The sequence below is a fragment of the Pseudophryne corroboree genome, chromosome 4 (assembly GCF_028390025.1).
Source record: "Pseudophryne corroboree isolate aPseCor3 chromosome 4, aPseCor3.hap2, whole genome shotgun sequence".
NCBI classification, from domain to species: Eukaryota; Metazoa; Chordata; class Amphibia; order Anura; family Myobatrachidae; genus Pseudophryne; species Pseudophryne corroboree.
This window is the reverse complement of record NC_086447.1, coordinates 577,997,517-578,013,145: the sequence shown is the minus strand read 5'-3', so window position 1 is coordinate 578,013,145 and position 15,629 is coordinate 577,997,517.

Here is a 15,629-nt window from a genome sequence, read left to right as displayed (position 1 = left end):
TAACCTGTGCAAGAACACTGCTCTGTGTGCACCACTGTATTAACCCTTTAGTGAACTGGTGTGTTTTATACCTTAAGACCCAATTAAAGATGTAGGAGATGTTCCAATATACCAATTAATAACTATTATTGTATTTTCTACTGTGATGTATTTTATAATGTTTTTTTTGTTTTTTTTCCCACTGTCATGTAAAAGGATTCTTATTTTACGTGCATTGCATATTGTATGCCAGACAAAATGTAAGTGATTAGTATGCATCTGGGCGCCCAGGATGTAGCTGCTAAAAGCAATGGGATATTGAGAAAACAATCATCAGTAATATTGATGTTTTTAACATTGCTTATAGAAAATTGCTTAGTCCTAAACTTTGATTTGGCAACTTTGATGGTTTCTAATGTTTCTACATAAAACTACCTCCTTAGCAACACTCTATAGGTGGGATTTGGACACCAAACCTCCTACACCAGATTCATACACTTACCTTCTGAGCAATTAGCAATCCTGTGATTTATTTGCTCCTTGTCAATAATAACTGTCAATTAATCCAATACACATTGCTCAGCATGTCATACAAGGGACTTGATCTCAGCTAAGCAGATATATGTAGCGTGCAGCTACACACTACATAGCTGCAATGGTTAAAACTGACAATTACAACTAGATTCATATAGTTAGAATTAGCTCATGTGTTAAGAATCTGACTGTGGTATTTGAGGTCGGGAGTTCAAGTCCCATGTGTGGCATGATTTAAATATTGGGGGATTTAAATGAAGATGTAAATATTTCCTGTATGGACAAGGGAGCCAATGAAACAAGCCTAGCTGCTTGCTCCAATACATCAATATACAGTAACATTGGAATACAACGTGCTATGCTGAGGAAAGGTTGGCGTATGAACTGTGCAATGTTTTGCTGGAAATGGGAGTATCCTTGTACAAGCTAATTCCATTACAATTCAACCTGCTTTAATGACACGGTAATTTGGTAATTCATTGATCAGTAAGAACTCCAATTAACTAATTTACAATGCAAACACTGTCACCTTATATTTCATCACCTTTCGCTTTTCTCCATTTTGATCTACATGTTTAGCTCTTTTGAGCAGTTTTCCCGCCTATTGTATGTTATGTTAGTATAAACATTAAAATCATGTCATTCATTGGGGTTGTGTGTGGGTGACTGTCGGGATCCGGCCGGCCACCATACTGACACCAGGATTCCGGGGTTTAGTATGCTGGTGGGGGCGATCGCAACAAAGCCCCTTGTGGGCTCGCTGCACCCGCCACGCTGCGGTCTCTTTGGCGAGCTGTGCTTGCCACAGGTTCTATTCCCACTCTATGGGTGTTGTGGAAATAGTCCCTGTTAGTCGTCATGCCGATTGCCAGGATATTGAGGGGGCGGGATGTAAGCGTCGGTATTGTGGGCGCTGGTCACATAACTACATCCCATTCATTGTCATTGTTATAATTTGCCGTATGAACAACTTAGTTTGTAGAGCGTTGCATGAAACATTGGCAGTTTAGAAATGAATACGTTATACATAAAATAGAAGTGGGCTCTGTCTGCAGGATTATTGTGCCAGAGACAGACACAATTATGTCAGTGCCTTGTTGGTAATAAAATAGAGTAACGTTCAGACAATGTAACAAGAAACAAACAAACCAGACATTGATACTGATAACATGTGAGCTCAAGATGTTTGATAGCAAAGAAACTCAATGAATGAATGTGAGTAAAAAGTCATTAGCACTCCAACAGAAGATGTGCCAAGACTCGTCTGCATCCAGGAGTAATTGAATCCACAGGCAGGAAAATAGTTTGAGCCAGTTCCAGCACTCCACTGCTTCCAATAGATGACACATCATGTTTCCTATTAACACGCACAGCGCTGAGATGCAATGCCTTATCAAAGCAGACTATTGTACAATGGAAAAAATACCATACTGTATATAACAACCATACAGGGTTCTCAGTGTAACGTAAATGATTATCTATCCCATTCTTCATAAGAACAATTTTTAGATTTCAGTGCAGCATCACTGAGGACAAAACTTTAATTTCTTGGACTATCCAAACTTGATGCAGTTACTTTAGGGAACAGAGAAATGTTCTTTTGGTAGCATATTGTAATAAATGTATTTTTAATTTATGTATGTTATGAATGAAAAAAAAAAGCCAAAAATGTAAATAAACTGCACAGGGGTACTCTGGTATAAGCATTTTAGTCTCAAAGCCAGAGATAATCATGATTATGGGAGTACCAGTGTCTCTAAATAACATGGAAGAGATTCTCTGATGCCAGTATACAATGTATTCTGTTAGAAGGCTCTGTGCAGCAATCTAAAATACAATGCCTCACTGGTTGTAAATGTAATCACCTTCATTATTTATAAGTCAGTGACAGTGAGTAGCTGAGATTGAATTCTGGAGGCTATTGGGATTGCAGAGTGGTGCTAAAGATCAGCAACATTTAGGATGGATTGGAGGGGAAGGGGGAATAATTGGTAAGTGGAAGGCCAGATAGGAAGATATGCAGTTGTCTTAGTGACAAATAATGAAAGAATGGATATGGTAATGTTTATAGTGAGGAATGGGCGTATTCTGGCAATGTTATGAAGGAGGTGCAACATGGATGTGCAGACAGGATGTGTGCAGTAAAGTTGAGGGTGAGGCCAAAGCAGTGGGCATGGGAGACTGATGTCATCAACAGTGAAGCCATGCAGGAAAGCAGATTTCACATGGTGAGTTCAAAATGGCACAGCATAGATAGGTCAGTATTTTAGCACAAAGGACCTGCTAATTAGGATATAATGCTACTGTATGTAAAGCAGGCAACAAGTAGTTAGCAGATAACAAGGGTTTATAGTGGGCCAGAACAGTGTATCAATGGATACAGCTATTATATTTTATACTGGAACTAGTTCTAATAAAGAGGGACAGGCTGGGTCAGGAACATATGACTACCAGATTTGTACGACTTTCACCTTTTAAACCTTTTTAAAGATGTCAGACCGCTGACTGCCTGAGTGTCACACCTATGCAGCTGCGGCCATAGAGCTACTGACACACCCGTTAGACACCCGCATCAGCTGGCTGTTTGATGGCACTGAAGGAGCAAATGAGGTTTCAGCGTGACTAATATAATGGCTACCAAGCTAAGGAGTTCTCCTTCTATTCCTCATTGACTGGAATTCATGATGATTAGCATATGTGATCCCTCACTTCACTCATATGCCCCCGATCTCCCAACTAAAGTGATGGAAGATTGCAGGGGGCAATATACAATTGATATCCCCTATCGTGCTGATTGCGCCCATTAGTGTCTGGTTTAGCCGCGTAAAGCGACTTAACTAATGGGCGCGATCTGGAAAAGTGCCGTTTGGTTGCCCAAACAGATCACTTTCCATACATTTCAGCTTGCCACCCCCGGCGGGTGTAGATGCCGGCAGCCGATCGTGCTCGAACATTTGAATATCTCCGTTGGGCACCCTCTAGTGGCTGCAGGCCACAAATTTATTTGAATCTCACCCATAGAATCCAATGTAATGTGAAATCCTGGTTAGCAAAACACCATTTAAGTGCTCTTCAAGACAGACAAGACAGAAAAATGATTGCTCCAGTTTCAAATACTTGTGGCTTTATTATACGTATTCTTTATTTATTTGCCAATCAGGATATAAATATGTGCTAGTAAAAGATTATATATAGAGCTATGGGTTAACGCACACATGAACAAAAGGTGCTACTGTATGTAGTAAAACCTATTGATGCGAGATAGACACCACTCCATTGCTCCCTTCATTATGGACAGTGCATAATCACATCAATGTGGAAATGCTTAGCAGCAATGGCCAGCTATACACTTACATATTAACATAACACTTCCAAAATGGCAGCAACCGCGCAAACATCACATTTTGCATGTACAGCTTTAACTGGTCCTTAGGCAAGCAGAACCTCCAATCCTCTCATCTGGTGTAGAGCCTTGATTAAAAGAATATTTATTTTACGAAATCCTTTAACTTTATAAATATCAACGATCTCTAATTTCCGGGCACAATCACAAAATGTAAAACAACTGTTTCTTTTTTTTTTTTTTTTTCCAAGTGCACCTGTCTCTATATTGATTACATTTTTTTTTGTTTATTATTATTCTCCTCCAGGCTTTATAGGTTAATATTTATGGTACTGAAGTATATATAATGCAAAATATAAATATAAAAGTACATTGACACAGATTCAGTAAGATATCCAGGTTGTCATGATGCCGGCGATCACATGACCGACACCAGCATCCTGACATTGAAGATCCCAATGTCAGAGGGGATAAGTATTTTAACACCCCCCCCCCCTCCCCTAACCCTCCGGGGTGGGGGCTAGGGCTAACCCCCGGAGGGTAAGGGTTAATGCCTGAAGTGACATAATTATTAGGCATGCTCTTGCACTTTGGGCATATCTGTTTTTCCAAAACATAAATACTTAATTCCTCCATTAAGACAGCAACAAACTGCTCACAACAGAGGAAGAAAGCCAAGCACCATTACACCAACAACACTCCAGCAGTAATATCAGTAAGCTCCCTGTTTCAGTATGAGCACAATTCGCCTATTGTCTTTGCACCTTTAAGACATGAATGGGCACAACGACAGAACACAGTATACCAGCTATATTTCCACAAAACAATGTAAGCTTCCAAAGTTTGCGTCCACATCATACAGTATAAAAATGTCACAAAGCCGTAGAGCAGAGTTTCCCAAACTCTGCCATTATATTTCAGGATATCCATGCTGTAGTCCAGATGGTTAAATCAAATTGACTTACTTATTAAGTAACCCGTGCTTAAGCATGGATATCCTGAAAACCTGGACTGTAATGGCATGTTAGGGGATACAAGGCTCTTCCTTTCTGTGGAGCAGTAATGAAGAAGACTGTATACAGAGTCTGGAAACAGTATATAATTGATAACAGTGCTACAAATCAAGATTTTCAGGATTTTCAATCAGTAATAAGGAATCTTCTCTGTACAGCAACATCTCTGTGGGTAGGATACATGAAAAAGGTTCCCAATTAACTTCTACAATTCTGTATTAGACACAAGAGGAACTACAATATCCACCAGACCTTATAAATATGAATGAAATCTTTAATAAAAAAATACCTCATACAAACTTTTTTATGTAGCTTTTATATGTTAATACAACTAAGAATATATGTAGAACTAAATAATAAGTAATAAAAAAACTGGCGGGAGATAAAAACATATTTCTAGGGCGGTATTCAAATGATATATCACGCCCAATCTCCTTTCTAAAGTGATCCCTGTTATCGCACCCATAGTAATTGGGTTTAGCTACGTAAAGTATTGGGCGCCCTCGCTACCCCGGAGGTAGCAGGCTGAAATGATTATACCACGCCCATCAGCAGAAACAGAACGGGTGTGGAAAGAGGTGAAATGAATTGAATACCGCCCCTAAAGTCTAGGTTAGTCTTAAACTGGAGAGGTCTCATAGGAGACTCCATCTGTCATTGACAATTTTCCATCTGGCAATGAAAGGGTCAATTTTGCTGACACACACTATATTGTTTTGTATGCCAATCATACAATTAGCTCTGACTGTCTGTTCCCATATTCTGTGAAATAATAACTGCTGGACTTGCAGCCTCTCATCAAGTATAGCTTTCACCCAACAATGCGTTAAAGCTTCAGTTTCTGGAAGAAAAGGTCATAAACTGAATACAAATGCAATAGGCAATAATCAAAATTCTGAAGGAAGAATACAATGTAGCAAATCTACAGCTACATTATGTAATTGCCTGATTGTTTTTAGTGCGTACTGTGCATATGAATGGATGAAAATTAGTCTATATTTAAAAAAGGGCAAGATAAAAACAGAAATTAAAATGCATTGTAGAGCACTGTAGTACATATTGGACTGCACATATATTATACTACGATAGATAATAGAACAAGTTTGTGCAAAAATGTACCATATAAGAAAATAAGACAGCCAAGGAAACACCAATAAACATCTACACGAGAGGATCAGGGGGACGGACTATCAGTGTGTCTCTTCCTCCCTCCCAATGTAACACTACCGTTGTCCAAGTATGTTTTCAACCCTTTACTTATTTTTCTACTTAGATCTATATAGCCCATACCAATGAATAATGGTGGTAATTCAGACCTGATCGCTAGCCTGGCTTTCTAACAGCCTGTGATCAGGTCCAAACTGTGCATTCGTATGCTCTGCAACGCGCAGGCGATTCAAACGACTGCACCGGGCATCGGTGCATTGCGACGGCATGGTGCAAAAAAAGGAAATTGACAGGAAGAGGGCGTTTGTGTGTGGCAACTGACCGTTTTCAGGGAGTGTCCGGAAAAACGCAGGCGTGTCCAAGCATTTTCAGGGAGGGTGTCTGACATCAAATCCGGTCCCGGACAGGCTGATGTGATCGCAGCGGCTGAGTAAGTCCTGGGCTGCGCAGAGACAGCACAAAATCAGTTTGTGCAGCACTGCTACACGTGCGTTCGCACACTTGCACAGCTAAAATACACTCCCCCTGTAGTAGGGGATCGCAGGATAGCAAAAATCGCTGCCCAGCGATCAGGTCTGAATTGGACCCAATATCCAGTGATTGCAATCAAAAATAAAGGAGCTACAACTATACAATATAAACCTTTAACCCACCCACCCCCACCACACACACACACACACACACACACACACACACACACATACATACACCATCTCCAGAGTCCCTACCACAAAATAAGCAGAATAAACAAAACTGACTTAAATGCTCAACTGACACATTTGTCCCCCCAAAAGATCAGAAATTGTTGTTTTTATTTTATTTAATACTATTTTAAATATATTTTTAAACAAAGTTATTTAAATATTTTATTTAAAAAAAAATAATACATAGTTAGGGAGTGTTTTACACCTCTCCTCTGTGTCCACAGGCCCCCAAACTAAAAGAATTTCCTCCCCCAAGTAGACATAGCCTCCCCCCAGTGGCAGAATAATCGCCAATATTATCACCCCTACTGGTAATAGATCCCTGGAGCACAGACCCCACCCTCACACCCAATGACAATGGGCCCCCACTATATAGGATTTTTATTTTATATATATATATATATATATATATACACATATATACACACACCCCAGCCAAACAAACTGTAGGGCATCATACACACCCCCAGCGCCAAAATATATCCCCCATTACCACCCCCTTCCCCCCACCCCCCCATAGTAGCCCCTCACCTGTTTGCAGAGCACAGCAGAGTATGGGTGACAGGGGAGACTGATCAACAGTCCCCCCTGCTGCAGCTGATCCCCTCCGAGCATATTTATTTCCAACACATGCGCCTCAGAATGCCACTCGAAAGGCATTCTGAGGCGTGATTTGGTTAAAGCTGAAAATAAGCTTTCCTGTTATACGGAATGAGTAGTTTCTGATTGCAGTCCTGCCTCCACAAGTGGCAACTGCGACCAGGGATGTAGGCTGCAAAGTATGCTTGTACAATATGTGTGTATATACTGTAGATATATGATAATGTGTGTGTGGGTGTTTGTATATATAGTATACATGTTATTCGGCTCTTCCTCTCCATAAATTAACTCCAGCCGAGTGCCCGCGCAGCAGCCATTAACCACAGCACATATCTCACCACACAGCATGAATGGCTGTGTATATATGTATACATATATATATATATATATATATATATAAAATATATATATATTTATTTATTATTTATTTATTAACAGTTTCTTATATAGCGCAGCATATTCTGTTGCACTTTACAATTAGAACAACAGTAATAGAACAAAACTGGGTAAAAACAGACAGACAGAGGTAGGAAGGCCCTGCTCGCAAGCTTACAATCTATAGGGAAATAGGCATAGATAAAAGGATAGATGCTACCTATTGCATAATGGTCCACCAGATTGCTAGGTTCTTAATGGGTTGTATGATGATACCCCACAAAGTTAACCAAGTGTCAGGAGGGTGTGAGACTAAAGAAAGACAAGATATGTGATGTTATGAATACTCTACAGAGGATGTAATTAGATAGGGAAGCACTGAAGGTTATGTGGGTGGGTCTGGAATTTGATAGGCTTGTCTGAAGAGGTGAGTTTTCAGGGAACATTTAAAGGTTTGGAGACTAGAGGCGTGTCTTACTGTGCGTGAGAGGGCATTCCACAGAGTGGGTGAAGCCCGGATAAAGTCCTGTAATTTTGAGTGTGAACAAGTAATGCGTGTGGATGAGAGACGTAGATCTTGTGCAGAGCGGAGAGGTCGGGTAGGGAGATATTTTGAGATGAGTGAAGAGATGGGTGTTGGTGCAGTTTGGTTAATAGCCTTGTATGTGAGTAAAAGTATTTTATATTTAATACGGTAGAATACCGGTAACCAATGGAGGGACTGACAGAGCGGATCTGCAGACGATGAACGTCTGGCAAGGAAGATTAGCCTCGCAGCTGCATTCAAAATGGATTGTAGTGGTGAGAGCCTATGTTTGGGAAGACCGGTCAGGAGACTATTACAATAATCAATGCGGGAGATAATGAGAGCATGGATTAGAGTTTTTGCTGTGTCTTGTGTAAGATAAGGGCGTATTTTGGATATGTTTCTTAGATGTATGTAACATGATCTTGACTTGAGACAGATTGAATGTGGGTAACAAAGGACAGTTCAGAGTCAAGAATGACACCTAGGCAGCGAGCTTGTGGGGTAGGGGTGATAGAGATATCAGGTTGGAAACTACTATTGGCCGGTGGAAATATAATTAATTCTGTTTTGGAAATATTAAGTTTGAGGTGGCGAGATGTCATCCAAGATGAAATGGCAGAAAGGCATTCAGTGACACGGCCCAATACAGATGGTGACAAATCAGGGGAGGATAGGTAGATTTGAGTATCATCCGCATACAGATGGTACTGAAATCCGAAAGAGTTGATTAGTTTGCCAAGAGATGTGGTATAGATAGAGAAAAGCAGAGGACCTAGGACTGAGACTTGCGGTACTCCAACTGAGAGAGGTAGCGAAGGAGAGGTGGAATCAGAGAAACGAACACTGAAGGAGCGTTTAGATAGGTATGATGAGAACCAAGAAAGGGTATATATATATATATATATATATATATATACATTACCAGTTAAAAGTTTGGACACACTTTCTTATATATATATATATATATATATATATACATACATACATACATATATACACACATTAAATTTGACAAGTAGGCAGGGGCAGATTTAGGGGTAATGCACATTATTGGCCACCACTCCCCATCCCCCCTCCCCCCTCATACACACTTATGTCATTACTCCCATAATTTTGGGGCCAGTCCAACTGCCTGGAGGCCATCAAATCAACCCCAACCTCACAGCACTACCAGCTTCCGGACCATAATTTGCTGCCCATTGTCCCACTCCCATCAGTTGTAAAATAGAATTTGAAAAAATAATTCATAATGACAGAGAAAAAAACCCACCTGGCCTCATCGGCCTTCTGTGCCGCCCCAAGCAAGTGCCGCCCCTAGGCACAAGCCTCACGTGCCTGGTGTGAAATCCACCACTGCAGGTAGGGAGAATCTCATGTAAAGCCTATTTGAAGGATGCACATTATTTGCTGATTGTTACTTATCCATGCAGTTTCAAGGGCGCTCCTGAGCTGTGACTGGAGGGAGGCCATGACAGTGGGCGTGAAACTGGCCCCAGGGGCCATGTAACATAGAACAATCTGAGCAATCTTAGGGTTGCTGAAATGTTTGATGGTGCTGCTGAGGGTGTGCCTTTATGCACATTGGCAGATTCATGTGCCCGGTGGGCATCTCAATAGGATGCACATTTGCCATGTCATTATCATACAGATGCAGTAGCGACTGTGAGAAGAGTTGCAGCCACTACTGCTACTGCTTCAACCTCCGATTCAGACCCACAACGTTGTAGGGTACATGCAAATTATGAACTTGAATTCAAATAAATAAATAAATAAATAAATAAATAAATAAATAAATACACTAAATGAGTTTGCTTTAATTGTGTGTTTCAGTCCTACAGTAGATCATTATCTGGTTTCTTTTACATAACTTCAGCTAAACAGAATTCTAATCTAAAAAAACCCCAGTATTCTATAGTTTTCAAAGTGTTTGGTCATGAACTTTGTATTAGATTCCGTCTCTACCTTTACTTTTATATGAACAGGTTCTGAAACTTCATCACATTTTCATTATAACAGGAAACCAGTCCTTACGGCTTGACAGGCACTTATCATATTAAAGCATTTTAATCAATAATGGTGACATGCTTGTCAAGTTCAGAGCCAAGAATGTCAACACACTTCAGGAGAACTTCAATCAAAGATTCAGCTATAGATGAAAATCCATAAAACCTGCACACCAGACACACAACATACAAAATTGTAATATGTAAATATCTATATTAATTTGATACATTCTACTGGCTGTGCATATATACTTACCTTCACTGATCCTTAAAGTAATAAATTGTAGTAGCAGGAAAACAAGTTTGAATAACTTGCCAAAGCAAATGTCTGCAAAATATTCTGTCGTCTGTAGACCTTTATAAAAAATTTTATCATTCGTTTTATCATTTTGTAATTTTGGTACAAACAGTTTATCCTAAAGACGAATTAAGTCATGCACTTACTTAATGGATAATTCAGGGGGGGGGGGCGCAATTTGCTGTTGCTACATTGTGGAAACACCAGCGATGTCACCGTAACTCGCCCCCCCCTGAAGGCCCAATCTCGCCCCAGACTCACAGTTTTCTATACGCAGCTCTATGGGGTTGCACACATAAATCAGTGAGTCTTGAATTACCTTAATGGGGGTAGATTGCTTAGAAGTAAAGCACGAATCTTTCGTGTGTATGCCCCACAGTGATAGCGATGCGCAGTCGCTATCGCTGGTGCTAGATTGGCCTGCATGTAGGCACAATCTAGCACATTGCTCATTTCACCCGCCTGGTGAAATGAGCGGCCCCATGTCCGCCCCATCGCTCAGCACACATCTCTCTAGTGTGTACTGCTCTTAAGTGTGGCTTGTAGCTGACTCACGGCTAATTGAATTTCCCCCTTAGAGTAATTTACATATGTTTTATGTGTAACCTATACAAATTGCATTCTTGTCATAACTGACTATAAAGCATACCATACAAAGAATTATTCAAAACAAACATAAACTACTTGTTTATTTTAAAGTACTTGTATGAAAATGATGAATATTATCTTTGAACAGATTAGGATAAACAAATTGCGATGCAGTATAGCAATTCATGCAGGGACAAAAATAAAGAAAACAAACAATTTGAGTATTTTTTTATATATTTTGAATGCCATTGATAAAAGCACTTGTACAGAATCCTTTCCTGAAGCAGTCCTTAACACATAGTAGTATTGCTCCTTAATACTAAATGCAGTCTCGGGTGTGTGTCAGCAATCTCCTTCACATTTGAAGTGACAGCCATTCCCCACTCTTACATATAATGACATTTCAAAATGTACACAAGGGATTTGGGGAAGAAGGTATGGATTTAGAAGTCTGGCTTAGAAGCAATGATGAAAAAAACACCTACAATATATAATAATATTTTAAGGGTGTTTTTAAAGAACAGTTAACTTAAACAGTTTTTTTTAATCCAAAGTGAATACAGATACACCATGTGACTGTTTTAAAACATATAATTTGTTCCAGCTTAAATATTATTTTAGAAAAAAACTCATCACTAAATGCTATAAATGTGGAACAGAAAATATACGATATAGTTAAATGACTGCACTTTAGCAAATAGGCAAAAAGCTGCATAATTATCATCTAGGTAAAATGTCTGAGAGTCTCCACAAAATCCTCCACATGTGTAAAATATGTGTACCGACATCATAATAGAAGTGTAAATAAGTATATTAGTATGCAGCCCACAATTGCTAATATATTACAGCAAATGAAGCAACCGCATTTAAGGATTTAGGTGTTTGACAATGCATAGAATCAGTATAACAGGGTTCTGTGGAATACCAATTCCTTTTACAAAAGATTCTACAGAAGACCAATCCATAATTTGCATATTAAAATTAAGCAGCAGGAGCTGAAATGATGAAAATTGTGTCTAGAATTTTATGTAGTGGAAATAATAACTCTATGTCTTGTGCATTAAAATTAGGTTTCTGACTGTGTTTGATAAATTTAAAGTATTTAGACTAATTTTGCTAAAAGAAAAAATGATTTGGCCAAGCCCAGATCCCAGTCTGCATGTTTATAATATAAATAAAAAATTACATATATATTAGGTATATGCATTTTTATAAACTGAGGAAGGAAAGCTACAAAATGTAATTGTACTATATGCAAGGGAATGATGCCACTCGCACCAAGGCATATTAGCACTTGAAGTTTTATCGAAGCCAACAAACCCAAGAAGTTTGGGCTTGCTGGGGCTAGTAGCGTAACTGCATAACATTCTAGTATCTTTATCTTAATCATTTATTACCCCCAACGCTAGAGGCCATAATGCTTTTAGAATGGGGTCTCTTTTCCTAGGGGACAGAGGGCCTTATTCAGACCTGATCGCAGCAGCAAATTTGTTCTCTAATGAGCAAACCATGTGCACTGCAGCGTGGCAGATATAACATGTGCATAGAGAGTTAGATTTGGGTGGGTCATATTGTTTCTGTGCAGGGTAAATACTGGCTGCTTTATTTTTACACTGCAATTTAGATTTCAGTTTCAACACACCCCACCCAAATCTAACTCTCTCTGCACATGTTATATCTGCCCCCCCCCCCCCCCCCCCCTGCAGTGCACATGGTTTTGCTGCTGTGATCAGGTCTGAATTAGGCCCAGAGTCTGTACTTCTTCAGGCCACATTCCCGTAGAACAGTGGTTCTCGACTCAAATCCTCACATAACTCCAACAGATCATATTTTCATTATATCTTTAATCATGTCCAAGTGATTTCATTCTGTAAAAAAATACTGAAAGAATGACCTGTTGGGAAAACTTCAGATCTGAAGTTCTGTAGCACTGTCCCATGAAATACTGCCTCTCTTAGGGCCGGATTAAGGTTTGTGGGGGACCCAGATCACCTAACTTATTATGTTCCTTCCTACCAATAAAATGATAAATAAGATATGCTGGTGGTGTTATTAAAAAGTATAATGTACAAATACTACCAGCAGAACAAATGTGTTAAACACACTGCAGTGCTCTCAGTTCACATTATGCTAGTGTCCTTCACGCTAATGATGTCTGGTGTCCCCCACCGTCCTATTGTTAATCTGGCTCTGCGTTGTGTTATACTGTATATATTTCAGCTAGTATAACCAAAGATGGGTAAATAGAGGAGGCAGCCCAGATATACAGGCTCCATCTTCCTGGTGATTTATCTACAGTACATGCGCCGATCTACAAGCACCATTTCCTGGTAATTTATCTACAGTGCTTGCGAAAATCTACAAGCTCCATCTTCCTGGTGGTTTATCTACAGTGCATGCGCAAATCTACACGCTCCATCTTTCTGGTGGTTTATCTACAGTGCATGCACAAATCTACAGGCTCCATCTTCCTGGTGATTTATTTACAGTGCATGCGCAAATCTACAGGCTCCATCTTCCTGGTGATTTATTTACAGTGCATGCGCAAATCTACAAGCTCCATCTTCCTGGTGGTTTATCTACAGTGCATGCGCAAATCTACATGCTCCATCTTCCTGGTGATTTATTTACAGTGCATGCGCAAATCTACAGGCTCCATCTTCCTGGTGATTTATCTACAGTGCATGCGCAAATCTACACGCTCCATCTTCCTGGTAAATTAATCTACAGTGCATGCGCAAATCTACAGGCTCCATCTTTCTGGTGGTTTATCTACAGTGCATGCGCAAATCTACAGGCTCCATCTTCCTGGTGATTTATCTACAGTGCATGCACAAATCTATAGTCTCCATCTTCCTAGTGGTTTTTCTACAGTGTATGCGCAAATCTACAGGCTCCATTTTCCTGGTGGTTTATCTACAGTACATGTGCAAATCTACACGCTCCATCTTCCTGGTGGTTTATCAACAGGACATGTGCAAATCTACAGGCTCCAGCTTCCTAGTGATTTAACTACAGTGCATGCGCAAATCTAGAGGCTCCATCTTCCTGGTGATTTATCTACAGTACATGCGCAAATCTACAGGCACCATCTTCCTGGTGGTTTATCAACAGGGCATGCGCAAATCTACAGGCTCCATCTTCCTGGTGGTTTCTCTACAGTACATCTGCATATCTACAGGCTCCATCTTCCTGGTGATTTATCTACAGTGCATGCGCAAATCTACATGCTCCATCTTCCTGGTGATTTATCTACAGTGCATGTGCAAATCTACAGGCTCCATCTTCCTGGTGATTTATCTACAGTTCAAGCGCAGATCTACAGGCTCCATCTTCCTGGTGGTTTATTGACAGGGCATGAGCAAATCTACAGGCTCCATCTTCCTGGTGGTTTATCTACAGTGTTCATCTAGCAATTAGGGTATATAAGATATAGTCAGTCAAAGATATCTGATTCAACCAAAAGTGATAATTGTGTTTTTGGAGAAAGTGATTTAACACCACAACCTATCATTGCAGATAAAGGACAAGTGTAAAGGACACGTCTTTCTATGCAACAGGTAAGTAGTGTGGACATAGTACAAGAGGCTAGAATATGCTGTTGCGATGTTTCATACCAGTATGAATGTACGTCAAACAAGAGAAAAAAATATCATAATCCCTCAGAATGTAGTAATGTGGGTAGACAACTGTCAAAAGGGTGTATAAAATGTAGATAATGATGGCAGTTAGATGGTGAAGGTATAACTTCACATGACCCGTTTGTTTCCTATTGTAACATCATCAGAGGTGAAGTTACCATAGTCATGTAACACGTCATGTGTTTCCAGTTTTTGCCCGGGACTATCTGGACCTTACCAATATCTACAACCTTTTTTTACTGATCCTAACCAATATCTACAACCTTTTTTTTATTACTGATCCTAAGGGCTACCACTACCAATCTGTGGATATTCATCTGACTGACTAATTGAGCTTCCTACCATCGGACAGCCACCCACCTGTGTGCACATACCTTTACACAGGAATTGCTCTGGATCTGCCAAAGACAGCAAATTATAAGGTATTTCAACTTTGACCATTTAAGGAGACTGTGGGACCACTGCTGGTTCCATATGGTCACATTACACACACAGCTTGTGGTCCACCTTACCACTAATTGTCCCAGGCATTTAGACATAAAGGGCCTAATTCAGACCTGATAATAGATGTGCAAAAAATGCACATCTACGATATATCTTAGGCAATATCTTAGGCATGCAGGCGGACGCCCAGCCCAGGGCTAGTCCGCCCCACATGTCAGGCCCTACCCCCAACACCACAGACGTGCAAAAGCATCACACAGCAGTGATGCTTTCGCACCTGCTCTGAGTAGCTCCCTGCCTACACAGCCTAGCTGTGAAGGCAGGCAACTACCCATCATGTCTTTGGCCACAACAGCTGCATGTGACATCACGCAGCCACCGCGGCCCGCCCCGCAAATTGTCCGGATATGC